This window comes from Oncorhynchus nerka, linkage group LG11, assembly GCF_034236695.1.
Source record: "Oncorhynchus nerka isolate Pitt River linkage group LG11, Oner_Uvic_2.0, whole genome shotgun sequence".
NCBI lineage: Eukaryota > Metazoa > Chordata > Actinopteri > Salmoniformes > Salmonidae > Oncorhynchus > Oncorhynchus nerka.
The window spans coordinates 63,371,395-63,389,614 of NC_088406.1; the positions used below are offsets into that span (position 1 = coordinate 63,371,395).

At 41.7% G+C, this 18,220-nt stretch overlaps 1 long non-coding RNA gene across 1 annotated transcript; it reads left to right on the forward strand.

Moving 5' to 3' along the window:
- The first annotated feature begins 16,715 nt into the window (after positions 1-16,715).
- On the forward strand, positions 16,716-17,940 carry LOC115137303 (uncharacterized). Its single transcript, XR_003864783.2, has 3 exons — positions 16,716-16,804; positions 17,330-17,392; positions 17,478-17,940. It is a non-coding gene; the product is annotated as an uncharacterized LOC115137303 (long non-coding RNA).
- Positions 17,941-18,220: the final 280 nt, after the last annotated feature.

Below are 18,220 nucleotides of genomic sequence, written 5' to 3' on the forward strand. Positions count from 1 at the left end.
AAGTGTAATAACTGAATTAATCAATGAATGAACATACAAATGAAATGATGAATGAATGAAATTGCTAGACAATATTTTTTATTTAATCTTTATTTAACGAGGCCAGTCAGTTAAAACAAAATCTTATTTACAATGACTGACTAGGAAAAGCCTTGTTCAGGGGCATAACGACAGATTTTTACCTTGTCAGCTCAGGGATTCGATCTAACAACCTTCTGGTTACTGGCCCAACCACTTGGCTACCTGCCACCCCCATATCAAGATAATTTGTTACATTTAGATGTACTAAAGCCTTACACTGGATTACATGGTTGTCACACAATAGATGAAAACCTGTGATATCAAAGCAATAGTTAAACCCCAAAATCAAAGTTTAGGCCGAGCTGCAATGCAAATTGACCCCTAGACCTGGCAGTGTGGTGTCAGACAACAACCTCTCCCTCAATGTGAACCTGACAAAGGAGCTGATCATGGACTACAGGGGGCCGAGCACGCCCCCATCCATATCGACAGGGCTGTAGCGGAGCAAGTCAAAAGCTTCAAGTTCCTCTGTGTCCATATCACTAAGGACCTATCATTGTCCAAACACACCATCACAGTTCTGAAGAGGGCAAGACAACACTTTTTACACCCTCAGGAGGCTGATAAGATTTGGCATGGGCCCTCAGAACCTCAAAAAGTTATTCAGCTGAACTATTGAGAGTCTTGACTGGCTGCATAACTGCTCAGTATGGAAGCTCCTCAGCATCTGAACACAAGGTGCTACAGAGGGTAGTGCATATGGCCCAGTACATCACTGGGGCCAAGTTCCCTGCCATCGAGGACCTCTATACCAGGCGGTGTCAGAGGAAGACCCTCAAAATTGCCAGCCAGGTCGTAGACTGTTCTCTCTGCTATCACACAACAAACGGTACCGGAGTTACAAGTCTGGGACCAAACGTCACCCGAATAGTTTCTACCCCAAGCCATAAGTTCTGTAAATAGTTAGCTATTTGGCTAACTATTTAACTATCTGGACTATCTGCATTAATCTATTTTGCAATAACTTTTTGACTGAACAAATACACTGCTGCTACTGTATATTATCTGTCACTTTATTCCTAGTTATATGTCCATATCTACCTCAACTACATCGTACTCCTGCACATAGACTCAGTACTGGCACCGGATGTAAATGTAGCCAAGTTGTCGTTACTCATTGTGTATTTATTATTACATGTTTAGCTTTTATATTATTTCTCTATTTTCTTTCTTTCGGCATTGTTGGGATGGGCCCGTAAGTAAACATTTCACTGTTAGTTTCTACCTGTTGTTTCAGGAAGTATGAGACAAATAAAATATTATTTGATTTATAATTAAGAATGGAATGGAATGACAAACTATCAATTAGGTCATTATTCCTTCGTGGTACTAAGATGCGACGATTCCAACTCGGTCCTTGTTCAGGTTCCTCATCTTTGATTTGTTATTTTTTAGCTGTTGCAAAATAATTGACTGCATGATTACATCTGCAAACTCACTTGAGATTCAGATGACCCAAAGCAGAGTTTTAGCAATTCTTACGAAGAATGGCACACCGAGCGTGTAAGACTCAAGAGGGAATAACAAAATCCTTGTACATAACTAAAGGGAAGGTGACAGTGTGGTAGCAATTAGAGAGGTGTATCTGTACGATCACGGTCTTGAAAGAGACATAATTCATGACAGTGGAGAAACACTGAAGAGAACCTTAACTGTCACTGTAAGAAGAAGAGTACTTGTGTCTTTCATTGCTGATATTAGATCAGTGTAAACTATGTAGCAGAAACTCCATATAGTACAATAACACATATTCAGTTGTTTCAGGTCAAGTTGCCTAATGGTAAGTTATTGGTTTGATTCTGGGCACGGTAAATATTTTCCCTGACACTTTCCTGTCTTCCTGTACTGCAGTGTCACATGGCCGGCTTGTGTCTTTCATAAATTATTGTTTGGGCGGCAGGTGTGGGGTTGCAGGTGTGCAAATCAAGGCTCCATCGGTGGGGACAGGACATACAGTATCATGGAGACACCTGACGACAAATGTGACTTAAGGTGGCTCTCGGCAGAACCACACCTGTCTCTCTGAATCAGACATACTGTATCTGTCATGCCTATAGGTGATGTTTCGAAGATAACAAGGACAAACAAGGATGTAGCCTTTTCATTATGCAAGTAATTATACTTTCAAACCATGAAATATCCAAATACTTACCTTGAAATGTATTTGAAAGTAATTGAAATAAATTCAATTGTATTTGAACCCAGCTCTGTTGTTTACAAGTATCATGCAGAATGTATAAGTTATATTCAAGAATCAATGGCTATGTTCATTTAAACGTCCAAAAATGTGACAGGACATATCAGGGAGGCAACAAATGTGACTTTGCCCTACATTACGTGACTTTAAGGTGCCTCTCCACAGAACCACACCTGTCTCTCTGAATCAAAGACATACCTGTCATATGGTATGTGGTAACGAGAGAGAAGGTGACTTGGCAAAAACAACAAGGAAGAAAACAAGGATGCTGTTTCCCTACAATCTTAATAATAACAATACACTATTTATTTATGGAGCACCTTTTGTATAGCCAAGGATACTAACATTTAAAGCTACAGTTGGACATTTGGAATACAACAAAACTACCGCCCGCCACTCAAATGTATAAACAATGCTATGTAAGCAAGGACTGACCATCCATGAGATCTAAATTCTAGTTTTAATTACTAAGGGTCTAAGCTATACAATAACCCATAGCAGGGGTGCAACTTTGGTTTTAGAAGTGGGGGGAGACATAACTTGAACGGGGTCTGGGGGTCCTCCCCTTTTTTGGGGCAGCTAAAGCTCATTTCCTGCATTTCTAATATAATCTAATATAACCCACGGTCCTTCTAGCCATCTCTATTTAGAACAACAAAAAGTAAGCAAAAATGCCCACAGTCATCAAGCTACAGTAAGAGATCATTATAAAATAAGTTTGAGGGATTGATAAGACTGAACTTGATCAATGGTAATTAAATAATCAATATTGTCTTGCACCTTTAACTGTTAGCGTTGCAAATGAACAACTCTTACAGATAAAGTACAAAGACTTTTGATTCAGAAGGTCCAAAATACTTCTTAACAGCTTCTATCCCCAAGCCATAAGACTCCTGAACAGCTAATCAAAGGGCGACCCAGACTACTAGCATTGCCCCCCCCCCTCCTCCTCCTTTTACACTGCTGCTACTCAATGTTTATTATCTATGCAGTCACTTATTTTTTAGGTAATTTTTTATATTTTTATATAACCTTTATTTAACTAGGCAAGTCAGTTAATAAAGAACAAATGCTTATTTACAATGACATCCTACCCTCAGTCAAACCCGGACAACGCTGGGCCAATTGTGTGCCACCCTAGGGACTCCCAATCATGGCCGGATGTGAAACAGCCTTTAACTCCACCTACTTGTACATATTACCTCAATTATCTCGACTAACCGGTGCCCCCACACATTGACTCTGTACCGGTAACCCCTGTAAATAGCCTAGCTATTGTTTTTTTTACTGCTGCTGTTGAATTATTTGTTACTTTTATTTGATTGTCTTCATTAAGACATCCTCTATATCGAAATTCAGCCAGACCGACGAGCCGCCTGCATGCCCGACCCCCACCACTCTCTCCCCAACATCTTCCTTTAAGAAGTCCTGCCCGTAGGGGTCCACGGCCCCCTAAATTCATTATTGGCCCCCCAACATTCATTATTGGTTTCAGGTGTGTTAGGCCAAGGCCAGAGTGAAAACCAACAGTATGGCAGACCCCCAGGGACCAGACTGAGCAGCCCAGCAGCTAGGGACTGCCTTAATATAAGTCATTTAAAATTATTTACACTTACTTTAAATACTCAAGAATATTTTAGCAATTACATTTACTCTTGATACTTAAGCATATTTAAAACCAAATACTTTTAGTCTTTTACTCATGTATGACAATTTACTACTTTTTCCACCATTGTGGAAGGCCACCGGTCAAATGCAGTGGTTATAGGAAAGGTGACTTGATCACCTTAACACAGGATTAGTTTACCTATTTTTGTAATTTATTATGCCAACAAAAGGGTTTTTCCTAATTATTACAGTCCAGAAGTGTTGGGTATACTTACCTAAATGTTGGTAATTCATGTGGTGTTTTATTTCAGTGCAATCGTGTTGAACTTATCTGCTTACTAAGTGAAGTGAAGTCTTCCCATTTGTGTGAGACTTGGTATAGTCCTAAGGGGGAAAGGCGGTTTCACTTTTATTTCAGCAGTCTGTTTCAGACCTTCAAAAACAAAGGAGGTGCACAAAACTGTTAAAGCTCAGTCCCAACTCAAAGCAGTTTTGATATAGATTCTCATACGTTGGCTAAACTTTGTATGTTTTCAGCCTGACTGTCTTTGTTTTTTATTTAAATACACTGAACAAAAATAAAACGCAACATATAAAGATCCATAGATGACGCTATCTCAATCGCACTCCCACACTGCCCTTTCCCACCTGGACAAAAGGAACACCTATGTGAGAATGCTGTATGATCATTGACTAAAGCTCAGAGTTCAACAGCATAGTGCTCACAATAGGCTAAGAACCCTGGGATTAAACACCTCCCTCTGCAACTGGATCCTGGACTTCCTGACGGCCGTCCCCAGGTTGTAAGCGTAGGGAACAACACATCTGCCACGCTGATCCTCAATACTGGGGTCCCTCAAGGGTGCATGCTTTGTCCCCTCCTGTACTCCCTGTTCACCCATGACTGCATGGCCAAACACGACTCCAACACCATCATTAAGTTATGATGACACAACAGTGGTAGACCTGATCACTGACAACAATGAGACAGCCTATAGGGAGGAGGTCATAGACGTGACAGCGTTATGCCAGGGCAACAACCTCTCCCTCAATAACAAAGGAGCTGATCGTGGACAGGAAAAGGCTGGCTGAACAGGCTCCTATTAACATCAACAGGGCTGCAGTGGAGCGGATCGAGAATTTCAAGTTTCTTGGTGTCCACATCACCAACAAATTATCATGGTCCAAACACACCAAGACAGTCATGGAGAGCGCACGACAACATATTTTCCCCCACTGAATGGGTCCCCAGATCCTCAAAAAGTTCTACAGCTGCACCATCGAGAGCATACTGACCAGTTGATCACCGCATGGTATGGCAACTGCTCAGCATCTGACCGTAAGGAGCTACAGAGGGTAGTGCGTACGGCCTATACATCTCTGGGCCAAGCTTCCTATCATCCAGGACCTATACACTAGCCGGTGTCAGAGGAAGGCCCAAAAAATTGTCAAAGACTCCAGTCACCGAAGTCATAGACTGTTCTCTCTGCTATCGCACGGCAAGCGGTATCGGAGTACCAAAGTCTAGCACCAAAAGGCTCCTTAACAGCTTCTATCCCCAAGTACCCCCTGTATATAGCCTCGTTATTGTTTTTTTTTTTGTTACTTTTTATTTTACCATTTTGACTTTAGTTTATCTACTAAATATTTTCTTAACTCTTTCTTGAACTGCATTGCTGGTTTAGGGTTTGTAAGTAAGCATTTCACGGCAAGGTCTACACCTGCTGTATTCGGAACATGTGACAAATACAATTCGATTTTATTTTATTTGGTCCCATGTTTCCTGACTTAAAATAAAAGATCCCAGAAATGTTCTGGAGGCACAAAAATCTTGTTTATCTCAATTGTTGACACCCTTGTTAGTGAGCATTTCTCCTTTGCCAAGGTAATCCATTCACTTGACAGGTTTGGCATATCAAGAAGCTGATTAAAGACCATGATCATTACACATGTGCACCTTGTGCTTGCGACAATAAAAGGCCACTCTAAAATGGGCGAGCGGTTTGCTGATGCCAACATTGTGAACAGAATTCCCCATGGTGATGGTGGGGCTAAGGTATGGGCAGAATAAGTTAAGGACAATGAGTGCAATTTCATTTTATCGGTGGCAATTTGAATATACATAGATACTGTGACGAGATCTCGAGGCCCATTGTGAGGCCAATTTTTTTAAAGCTATCTGTGACCAACAGATGCATATCTGTATTCCCAGTCATATGAAATCCATAGATTAGTGCCTAATTAATTTATTTCAATTGACTGATTTATTTATGTGAACTGTAACTCAGCAAAATCTTAGAAATTATTGCATGTTGCGTTTACATTTGTGTTCAGTATAGTTTCTTCGGGAAACAGATTTCACGGGGTGCTAAAAATAAGTGGCAAACAAAACACTTTGTCACTTCCCTGACATCTCCCTATCACTTCCCTCCCTCTCCCTATCATGAAGCATTTAAGTTACATTCAAGAATGAATGACTATGTTAATTTAAAAGTCCGAAGATGTACCAATCGCATACTTAATCAAACTAAGGAAACATTTAGTAGGAAATTACACAGAACATGAAAGGAGGATGTGAGGAAACATAACAGTTCATAACCATCCAACAAAACAACGGTGATGGGTTAGGCAGAAGACATAACACTAACAGTGACTATATGAGAGGGCCTGTCTATGCACACTTAGAAAAAAAGGTGCCATTTTATGTTCAAAGAAGATCCCTTTTGGTTCCAGGTTGAACCCTCTTGAGTTATATATATGAATATCAGAAGATCGATTTCAAGCTTAACAGGACATTTTTTTACAACGGCAACAACAACAAAAAGACAATGGTTATGATAAGTTTGGACCTTCTCCACTATGCAATCTGGTTTCAGAGCTGGTCATGTGTGCACCTCAGCCACGCTCAAGAGCCTAAACGATATCATAACCGCAATCGATAAGAGACATTACTGTGCAGCCGTATTCAATGACCAGGCTAAGGCTTTCGACTCTGTCAATCACAACATTCTTATTGGCAGACTCTACAGCCTTGGTTTCTCAAATGATTGACTTGTCTGTTTCACCAACTACTTCTCCGATTGAGTTCAGAATGTCAAATCTCTGGCAGTCTCTATGGGGGTGCCACAGGGTTCAATTCTCGGGCCGACTCTCTTCTCTGTATACATCAATGATGTCACTCTCGCTACTAGTGATTATTTGATCCACCTCTGCGCAGACGACACCGTTCTGTATACCTCTGGCCCTTCTTTGGACACTGTGTTAGTCCAGCATCGCTACTCTGGACCGTTCTGACCTAGAATATGTGGACAACTACAAATACCTAGGTGTCTGGTTAGACTGTAAACTCTCCTTCCAGACTCACATTAAACATCTCCAATCCAAAATTAAATCTAGAATCGGCTATAATCGGCCTATTTCGCAACAAAGCATCCTTCACTCATGCTGCCAAACATACCCTTGTAAAACTGACCATCTTACCGATCCTCGACTTTGGGGATGTCATTTACAAAATAGCCTCCAATACTCTACTCAACAAATTGGATGCAGTCTATCCCAGTGCCATCCGTTTTGACACCAAAGCCCCATATACTACCCACAACTGCGACCTGTATGCTCTTGTTGGCTGGCCCTCGCTTCATACTCGTCGCCAAACCCACTGGCTCCAGGTCATCTACAAGTCTCTGCTAGGTAAGGCCCCACCTTATCTCAGCTCACTGGACACCATAGCAGCACCCACCTGTGGCACGCGCTCCAGCAGGTATATCTCACTGGTCACCCCCAAAGCCAATTCTTCCTTTGGCCGCCTCTCCTTCCAGTTCTCTGCTGCCAATGACTGGAACGAACTGCAAAAATCTCTGAAGCTGGAGACTCTTACCTCCCTCACTAGCTTTAAGCACCAGCTGCCAGAGCCGCTCACAGATCACTGCACCTGTACATAGCTCATCTGTAAATAGCCCATCCAATCTACCTCATCCACATACTGTATTTATTTCTTTATCTTGCTCCTTTGCACCCCAGTAACACTACTTGCACATTCATCTTCTGCTCATCCTACCATTCCAGTGTTTAATTGCTATACCATGGCCTTGTTATTGCCTTACCTCTCTTATGCTACCTCATTTGCACATGCTGTATATAGATTTTTCTACTGTATTATTGATTGTATGTTTTTGTTTATTCCATGTGTAACTCTGTGTTGTTGTATGTGTCGAACTGCTTTGCTTTATCTTGGCCAGGTCGCAGATGCAAATGAGAACTTGTTCTCAACTAGCCTACCTGGTTAAATAAAGGTGAAAAAATAAAAATAAATAAAAAATAAATTTAATGAAATTGGTAACAACATTAACCAAATAAGAGCATCATTACAACACTAATCTAATCTAAAAACTATATTGTGTGCCTCTGTGTGGGTGGTGTGGGGAAGAAAGACAAAGAGAGAGCAAAAAGTTAATATTGGGATTGGGTACAATCCTAGATCTATGATCAGGGGCAACTATTCAGGGTAAGGGGGTTCAGAGGCGATGAAACACACAACGAGACAGTTTGAGCAGGAATGTCAGCGCAGCATCAGATGTTTCTCATAGGGCTCTGTAAAAATCTTCCTCAGTTCTGATTTGCTAGCTCTTCTCACCTTTAATTAGGACAAGCATAGAAAAGGGAAGAATAGAATGGGAGACGGAGAGTACAAGGGCTGTTACTCTGAGGGTAAAAAGACAGTTGACAAGGGAGATGTCAAGCTGGTGTCGTATGTGTGTACATGTGTGTGTGTGTATTTACCTCACTAGAGGTCTTAATTCAAATTGTTAGCTCTCGGGCGGCAGGGTAGCCTAGTGGTTCGAGCGTTGGACTAATAACCGGAAGGTTGCAAGTTCAAATCCCTGAGCTGACAAGTTACAAATTTGTCGTTCTGCCCCTGAACAGGCAGTTAACCCACTGTTCCTAGGCCGTCATTGAAAATAAGAATTTGTTCTTAACTGACTTGCATATATCCAACATAGTTTGTGAAATCAATTGAGGCATTGAACAAATACAAATAAAACAACTAAACACACCTACTTCAAACCACTTGCTAACTAACAAAACATTGCTACACAATTCCGCAGATTATTTGACCAGACTCACAAAATGTATATTTTTTTCTGTGCCACCAAATGTTTGCATGCCACTTGTAAAATGAACAGGTTAACTAATACTGTTATATTGTATGGAACAATGTTGTTTAAATTAATCAAAATGGTTAGCGGGGAGAGGGTATACCGACACTCTTGGCCTGCAAAACAATGACAGATGACATATGTCGCCCAGCTGAGAGCCGACCGAACGAATCCCACAGGGTTGAGGAGGTCACTGTGTCCTGGTGTGGTTCATGCTCTCCCCATTGACTAGTAGACTATATCACGGTGACATCTAGATGGCTACCAATATGAGTTAATTTACATTTACATTTAAGTCATTTAGCAGACGCTCTTATCCAGAGCGACTTACAAATTGGTGCGTTCACCTTAAGACATCCAGTGGAACAGCCACTTTACAATAGTGCATCTAAATCTTTTAAGGGGGGTGAGAAGGATTACTTTATCCTATCCTAGGTATTCCTGAAAGAGGTGGGGTTTCAGGTGTCTCCGGAAGGTGGTGATTGACTCCGCTGTCCTGGCGTCGTGAGGGAGTTTGTTCCACCATTGGGGGGCCAGAGCAGCGAACAGTTTTGACTGGGCTGCGCGGGAACTGTACTTCCTCAGTGGTAGGGAGGCGAGCAGGCCAGAGGTGGATGAACGCAGTGCCCTCGTTTGGGTGTAGGGCCTGATCAGAGCCTGGAGGTACTGAGGTGCCGTTCCCCTCACAGCTCCGTAGGCAAGCACCATGGTCTTGTAGCGGATGCGAGCTTCAACTGGAAGCCAGTGGAGAGAGCGAAGGAGCGGGGTGACGTGAGAGAACTTGGGAAGGTTGAACACCAGACGGGCTGCGGCGTTCTGGATGAGTTGTAGGGGTTTAATGGCACAGGCAGGAGCCCAGCCAACAGCGAGTTGCAGTAATCCAGACGGGAGATGACAAGTGCCTGGATTAGGACCTGCGCTGCTTCCTGTGTGAGGCAGGGTCGTACTCTGCGGATGTTGTAGAGCATGAACCTACAAGAACGGGCCACCGCCTTGATGTTAGTTGAGAACGACAGGGTGTTGTCCAGGATCACGCCAAGGTTCTTAGCGCTCTGGGAGGAGGACACAATGGAGTTGTCAACCGTGATGGCGAGATCATGGAACGGGCAGTCCTTCCCCGGGAGGAAGAGCAGCTCCGTCTTGCCGAGGTTCAGCTTGAGGTGGTGATCCGTCATCCACACTGATATATCTGCCAGACATTCAGAGATGCGATTCGCCACCTGGTCATCAGAAGGGGGAAAGGAGAAGATTAATTGTGTGTCGTCTGCATAGCAATGATAGGAGAGACCATGTGAGGTTATGACAGAGCCAAGTGACTTGGTGTATAGCGAGAATAGGAGAGGGCCTAGAACAGAGCCCTGGGGGACGCCAGTGGTGAGAGCGCGTGGTGAGGAGACAGATTCTCGCCACGCCACCTGGTAGGAGCGACCTGTCAGGTAGGACGCAATCCAAGCGTGGGCCGCGCCGGAGATGCCCAACTCGGAGAGGGTGGAGAGGAGGATCTGATGGTTCACAGTATCGAAGGCAGCCGATAGGTCTAGAAGGATGAGAGCAGAGGAGAGAGAGTTAGCTTTAGCAGTGCGGAGGGCCTCCGTGATACAGAGAAGAGCAATAATTAATAATTAATTAATTATTGTGTAGGCTGCCATCTTAACTGAAATATAATCATAGGAGGGAAACGTTACTAGCTACCGCCCGCGACACTGTGATAGGCTACAGCTGCCCACTGCACCATTGGTCAGCAAGCTGCTCAATACAACACTGGTCATTCGCACATGGTTTACTGGTATGTGTAAAATGCTGCCTGTCAACCCGTAAAAAAACGTTGCACTGGTAATATACAGTGAGCTCCAAAAGGGTTGGGACAGTGACACATTTGTTGTTTTGGCTCTGTACTCCAGCACTTTGGATTTGAAATGATACTATGAGGTAAAGTGCAGACTTCTTACAGACAGCTTTCATTTGAAGGAATTTTCATCCATATCGGATGAGCCGTTTAGAAATTACAATACTTTATTTACATACTTCCCCATTTCAGGGGACGAACAGTATTTGGATAAATTGACTTATATGTGTATTAAAGTAGTCAAAACTTCAGTATTTGCACAAAATTATTACATCAAGCTTGTGACTCTACAAACTTGTTGGATGCATTTGCAGTTTGTTTTGGTTGTGCTTCATATTATGTTGTGCCCAATAGAAATGAATGGTGAATAATGACGAGTGAGATAGTTAGACACACAAATATCATACACCCTTCAAAATGCTAACTTTATTGTAATGGTGAGAGGTTAGCATGTCTTGGGGGAATGACATGAAATTCTGGACTTACTCATCTGGTTAAGAAAAGTCGGGATTGTCTATCTGTAGACGCTATACAGACGCTCATACTATCAACAAACTATCTGTTGATAAACAACTGCTTCCTAATATTACGATTAGGTTTAGATGGTTAGGGTAAGGGTTACATTTCTGGTTAGGGCATAGGTTAAGTTTAGGGTTAGAGTAAAGGTTATGGTTATGGTTAGGGCTAGGGTTAGTTGAAATGTTACTGATAGTCTGTAGACCACCTACAGATGGACTAATCCAAATAAGTGTTGCCGAGTGCAGTCGCAGACATCTACACATCCAGAGCTCTTAGATCATATCAGTAACAAGGAAGGCTTTGATAAGAAGTCAACCGTCAGAGGATATCAAGTACTGGAACACACACAGATCACATACTAAGCCCTTTGTTCTCCCAAGTCTGCTGTGAAAACACCCCACGATGGCGTAACCAAGTCTTTTTTTAGGATAATGACGTCAGGTACTAGGCCTAACCAAATATTATTTTATCCAGACCTGGGACTATTCTGGTTTGTGCTGGGATTCTGTTGTCTTGACAATGCCAACTGAAAAAAAGTGTAATAACTGAATTGATCAATGAACGAACATACAAATGAAAGGATAAATTAATTAAATTGCTAGACAATATATATATTTTTTATTTCATCTTGAATTAACTAGGCAAGTCAGTAAGAACAAATTCTTATTTACAATGACGACCTAGGAACAGTGGGTTAACTGCCTTGTTCAAGGAAGAACAACAGATTTTACCTTGTCGGCGCGGGGATTCGATCGAATAACCTTTCGGTTACCTGCCCAACGCTCTAACCACTAGGCTACCTGCTGCCCCGATATCAAGATAATTTGTTCCATCTGATTGACCGTAGATTTAAACATACTCAAGCCTTACACTGGATTACATGGTTGTAACACAATAGATGAAAACCTGTGATATCAAAGCAATAGTTAAAACCCAAAATCAAAGTTTAGGCAGAGCTGCATTGCAAAGTATTTCTCCTGTCTTATCCGGTATCCTGTGTGAATTTAAGTATGCTCTATCTAATTTTTTCTCTCTTTCTCTCTTTCTTTCTTTCTCTCTCTCTCCCTCTAAGGACCTGCCTCAGGACTATCTGGCCTGATGACTCCTTGCTGTCCCCAGTCCACCTGGCCGTGCTGCTGCTCCGGTTTCAACTGTTCTGCCTGCGGCTATGGAATCCTGACCTGTTCATCGGACATGCTAACCTGTCCCAGACCTGCTGTTTTCAACTCTCTAGAGACAGCAGGAATGGTAGAGATACTCTGAATGATCGGCTATGAAAAGCCAACTGACATTTACTCCTGAGGTGCTGACCTGTTGCACCCTCGACAACCACTGTGATTATTATTATTTGACCCTGCTGGTCATCTATGAACATTTGAACATCTTGGCCATGTTCTGTTGTAATCTCCACCCGGCACAGCCAGAGGAGGACTGGCCACCCCTCGCATTCTGGTTCCTCTCTATGTTCCTTCCTATGTTCTGGCCTTTCTGTGGAGTTTTTCCTAGCCACCGTGCTTCTACACCTGCATTGCTGGCTGTTTGGGGTTTTAGGCTGGGTTTCTGTACAGCACTTTGTGACATAAATTGATTTGATTTGATTTGATTCTCCCTGGAACCAAAAAGGGTTCTCCTCTGGGGACAGATGAAGAACCCTTTTGGAAACCTTTTTTTCTAAGAGTATGGAGGTATGTCTTATGTTTAGAATTGAATATGTGGATGGATTCTGAATCTCTGAAAGGTGGTTGTGAGAAGAGGGATTTCCTCATTTGGAAGGCAGTAGCTCTACACAACCTACCATGGAGCATAGCTTGTTGCTGTGAGAAATATTGAGGGATGGCCAGTCTCTGAGGAGTGTTGACTTTAGAGTGCCAGTGGGAATATATGACTAACAGGTCATGAAAGCACAATGTGTGCCAAACAAAATTATGCATTGAAGGTTTATAAGATAATTGTGAAGATGGTACTAATAGGCCGCCAGGGTAGACAGCCAGTGTTGCATAGTGGCAGTATGTAGGCACTCCCAGGGTTTGGTATACGCTGATCTGGTGATTGTATTGATATCAGTATTCATAGGCCAAAATCATTAGTAAACACAGAATATATAAATTAATATATATATATATATATATATATATATATCTACTTATTTTGCCAAGGGGCAGAGAGACATTTTAGATGTTTTAAAGCACGTTTACTGCATTTCTACACATCTTGCCATGGTTCAGAGAGATCATTTTGCAATTTTATATCAATTGTCTGTAGAGACATTTTGCAGTTTGAAAACACATTTTCTGCTGTTCTATACATTTTGCCATGGGGTGGAGACAACCTTTAGCAATTGTATAAAATATTTCATGCAATGCTACTCATTTTGCCATGGAGCAGAGAGACATTTTTGCAGTTTTTAAACACATTTCCTGCAATTCTACACATTTTGCCATGATTTATGCCATGTTAATAATATCTGAGTGAGAGTGACAAACAAATGAATAGGGGCCCCCTAGATGTCAGAGCCCTGGGCAAGTGCCCGGTCGGTATTCGGCCATGATTACAGACCCTGGTTTGATTCCAGGCTGTATCACAACCGGCCATGAATGAGAGTCCTATATGGCAGCGCACAATTGGCCCAGCGTTGTCCGGGTTAGGGTTAGGCCATGGTAGGCCATCATTGCAAATAAGATTTTGTTCTTAAATGACTTGCCTAGTTAAATAAAGGTTAAAGTAATGATGGACTGTCATTTCTCTTTGGTTATTTGAGCTGTTCTTGCCATAATATGGACTTGGTATTTTACCAAATAGGGCAATCTCCTGTATACCACCCCCACCTTGTCACAACACAACTAATTGGCTCAAACACATTAAGAAGGAAATATGAGCTATGAGCAGCAAAATACATAAAGAAACTTCCAGATTCTACCAGTGAAATGAAAATGTGCTCATTCTAGCCTGTGTTTTGGATCATTTTGATGTTTGTGAAAATAACGTAATGTTGTTCATATAGTACTAACTATATGCCGTGGCAGAGCCAGGGTGAAATTTCACTTTAAGCCTGTTAAGAAATTGATAATGTTTCTGACTTCTACTGTTGCCTGCATATTTGAGTATATTCTTTTTTAGTAATCTGGTATTTGTCGTTTATTACAATACAGAAGCAAGCAGATTAAGTTTAAACCATTATCAATCGTAATGTGCAACATTGGTTTTGGGGGCAGCCAATTGATAATCAGCACTTGGTCCAAATAGAATTTGTGAAGGCATTGTTATTGATGGGAGTGAATGTGTTGTATCAGTTATTCAGGTATGTTCGCAGTGATGCAATTGTGACAGGAAGCTCAAAATGATTTTATTTATTAGGATCCCCCATTAGCCGATGCTTATGGCGACAGCTAGTCTTACTGGGTTCCGAAATATAACGAAATAGACATTACAGACTAAATACTTTTCAATTTACATACATTTTTAAATATGAACATGTAGTGTGTGTGTGTGTGTGTGTGTGTGCGTGCGTGCGTGCGTGCGTGTGTGTGTGTGTGTGTGTGTGTGTGGTGTGTGTGTGTGTGTGCATCTATCAGTTACACATACGTACATGTCAGTACATGTACACAACAAGTAGATCACATGGAGGAGAGACATTGTGCCTTGAGGTGTTAGTATATTTGTTTTTTGAAACCAGGTTTGCTGTTCACTTGCGCTATATAAGATGGAAGGGAGTTCCATGCACTCATGTCTCTGTATAATACTCTATGTTTCCTTGATTTTGTTCTGGACCTGGGGACTGTGGAAAGACCTGGAGACTGTGAAAATACCCCTGGTGACATGTCTGGTGGGGTAAGTGTGTGTGTGTGTGTGCGTGTGCGTGTGCGTGTGCGTGTGCGTGTGCGTGTGTGTGTGTCAGTGCTGTGTGTAAGTTGACTATGCAAACTATTTGGAATTTACAACATATAAAAACAAGTCTTTCCTCAAATCTTAGCCAAGAGAGACTGGCATGCATAGTTGTAATATTAGCCCTCTGAGTACAACGACGTGCCACACTATTCTGGGCCAGCTGCAGCTTAACTAGGTCTTTCTTAGCAGCACTTGACGATACGACTGGACAATAATCAAGATAAGATAAAACTAAAGCCTGCAGGACTTTAGCATCTCTTTATTACAGACAGACCTCTCCTCATCTTTACAACCATCGAATCTATATGTGTTGACCATGACAGTTTACAATGTAAGGTAACACCAAGTAACTAAGTCTCATCAACTCGTTCAACAGCCACACCAGATTCATTACCAGCTGAGGTCTAGAACTTATGGAGTGATTTGTACAAAATACAATGCTCTTAGTTTTAGAGATGTTGTTGGGCAACACAATGGCCATTTATGTGGCAATCGTATTTCTATGAATACTTCTGACCAGTTGTGTTCATCATTTCAGCTCTTGATCAGTTGCGAAGGAATGCAGAATGATTTGATTGTACCTAAATGCTTTGTGGGGAGATTGTGTAGAGAATACAGTACGTGCGGTATGTTCAGAATTTCACAAATCATAGAATGAGTTGCATTCTGAATTTATAGAGTGGAAGACAATTCCCCAAGTTTTCATTCAACCTGTCAGTCATATTTGTTGTCAATGTTGTATGCTGTACCAAGTATATACGTCCCCAGAAATGTTCTACTTGCATTAATATTTTGGATTTACTGGTATACGCCCACACCATTTTGCAGTTGGGGTACACCTACACCATTCCAACACTTTTAATATACTTAACTATCATTTATGGGAAGGAAAACTATTTCACTCTTAAAAGTAATTCTAGGTCATATTTAAATAGAAATCTGGAAACACTGGACAATTACTTTATGCTGGTGATCATTTCATACTGTTTATGAATTTTTTAAAAAAAAAACCTGTGTGTCATCATTGGGTGTGTGTGTTCTCACATGTGCATATGTACATTTGTTTTGGTTTTAGAATTGCCTTGGGATATCTGAATAACAAACAATGCAATTACTGATCAAAGTCATGTATAAAACATTACATTATGTATTACAATCAGTTATACTTTATACATAGTGTGTCCGGGGATGTGTAGTGTAGGTCCATATCCTGCTGGATAGGATTAGGACTTAATGACTCATTAGTTGGAGAGAGTTGACACTATTTTCAGCAGAAATGGAGGATAGGACACAACTGAGCACACCTTTTTTGAGGTGACTCAAAACCAAAGTTTCCATTACATCAGCCTTCATCATAATGATGTCATCAAGGCTGTTCCTCATACTATAAAAGCTGTAGCAATACTCAGGTGTATACTCAGGTGTTTCATCACAATTGAAGAGCATTGTTGAACTGCCAGCCCTTTTTAGGAGTAAACTGAAAAACCTACATCCATAACCACATTTTTGGGGGTAAGTCTGTTTTTAATTGATTTATTATTTTATTTCTTATTTAACCAGGCAAGTCAGTTAAGAACAAATTCTTATTTACAATTTTTTTAGGATATTGACTTCAGGTACTAGGCCTAAACAAATATTATTTTATCCAGACCTGGTTTGTGCTGGGTTTCTGTTGTCTTGACAATGGAGAGGCCACCTGACAAAAAGTGTAATAACTCAAATTTATCAATGAATGAACATACAAATGAATGGATGAAATTGCTACCCAATACATATATTTTATTTATTAACCTTTATTTAACTAGGCAAGTTAATTAAGAACAAATTCTTATTTACAATGGCACCTAGGAACATGGGTTAACTTCCTTGTTCTGGGGTAGAACGACAGTTTTTTTACCAGAAAAAAAATTGTGAAGGGCATTTACTATAGTGATCTCCTATAGTTAATGTGTCATTGTCATTCTGTTTGTCATTATTTGTCTTTTACCTTATGAATGATGTTGTCCTAATGACTTCACCCTTATTCTGTGATATTAGAATAATAAGAAAACCGTTTGAAGATGAATGCAACAATTATCGCAGTCCTTCTTCTGATTATAGGTAAGTTGATCCATTAGTCTGTAAATTGTAAATCATTTGAAATTGCTAAAATATATTCTAAAATGGATTCTTTAATTTACAACAGGGAATTCACAAAACACAACAACCAATGCCCTCACAACAACCACAGATGTTGCCACGACAACCACAGCTGCTGTAACTACAGCCACAGTAGCCGCCAACACAACCACAGCTGCTGTAACTACAGCCACAGTAGCCGCCAACACAACCACAGCTGCTGTAACTACAGCCACAGTAGCCGCCAACACAACCACAGCTGCTGTAACTACAGCCACAGTAGCCGCCAACACAACCACAGCTGCTGTAACTACAGCCACAGTAGCCGCCAACACAACCACCGCTGCTGTAATTACAGCCACAGTAGCCGCCAACACAACCACAGCTGCTGTAACTACAGCCACAGTAGCCGCCAACACAACCACCGCTGCTGTAATTACAGCCACAGTAGCCGCCAACACAACCACAGCTGCTGTAACTACAGCCACAGTAGCCGCCAACACAACCACCGCTGCTGTAACTACAGCCACAGTCACAGTAGCCGCCAACACAACCACCGCTGCTGTAATTACAGCCACAGTAGCCGCCAACACAACCACCGCTGCTGTAACTACAGCCACAGTAGCCGCCAACACAACCACAGCTGCTGTAACTACAGCCACAGTAGCCGCCAACACAACCACCGCTGCTGTAATTACAGCCACAGTAGCCGCCAACACAACCACCGTTGCTGTAACTACAGCCACAGTAGCCGCCAACACAACCACAGCTGCTATAACTACAGCCACAGTAGCCGCCAACACAACCACC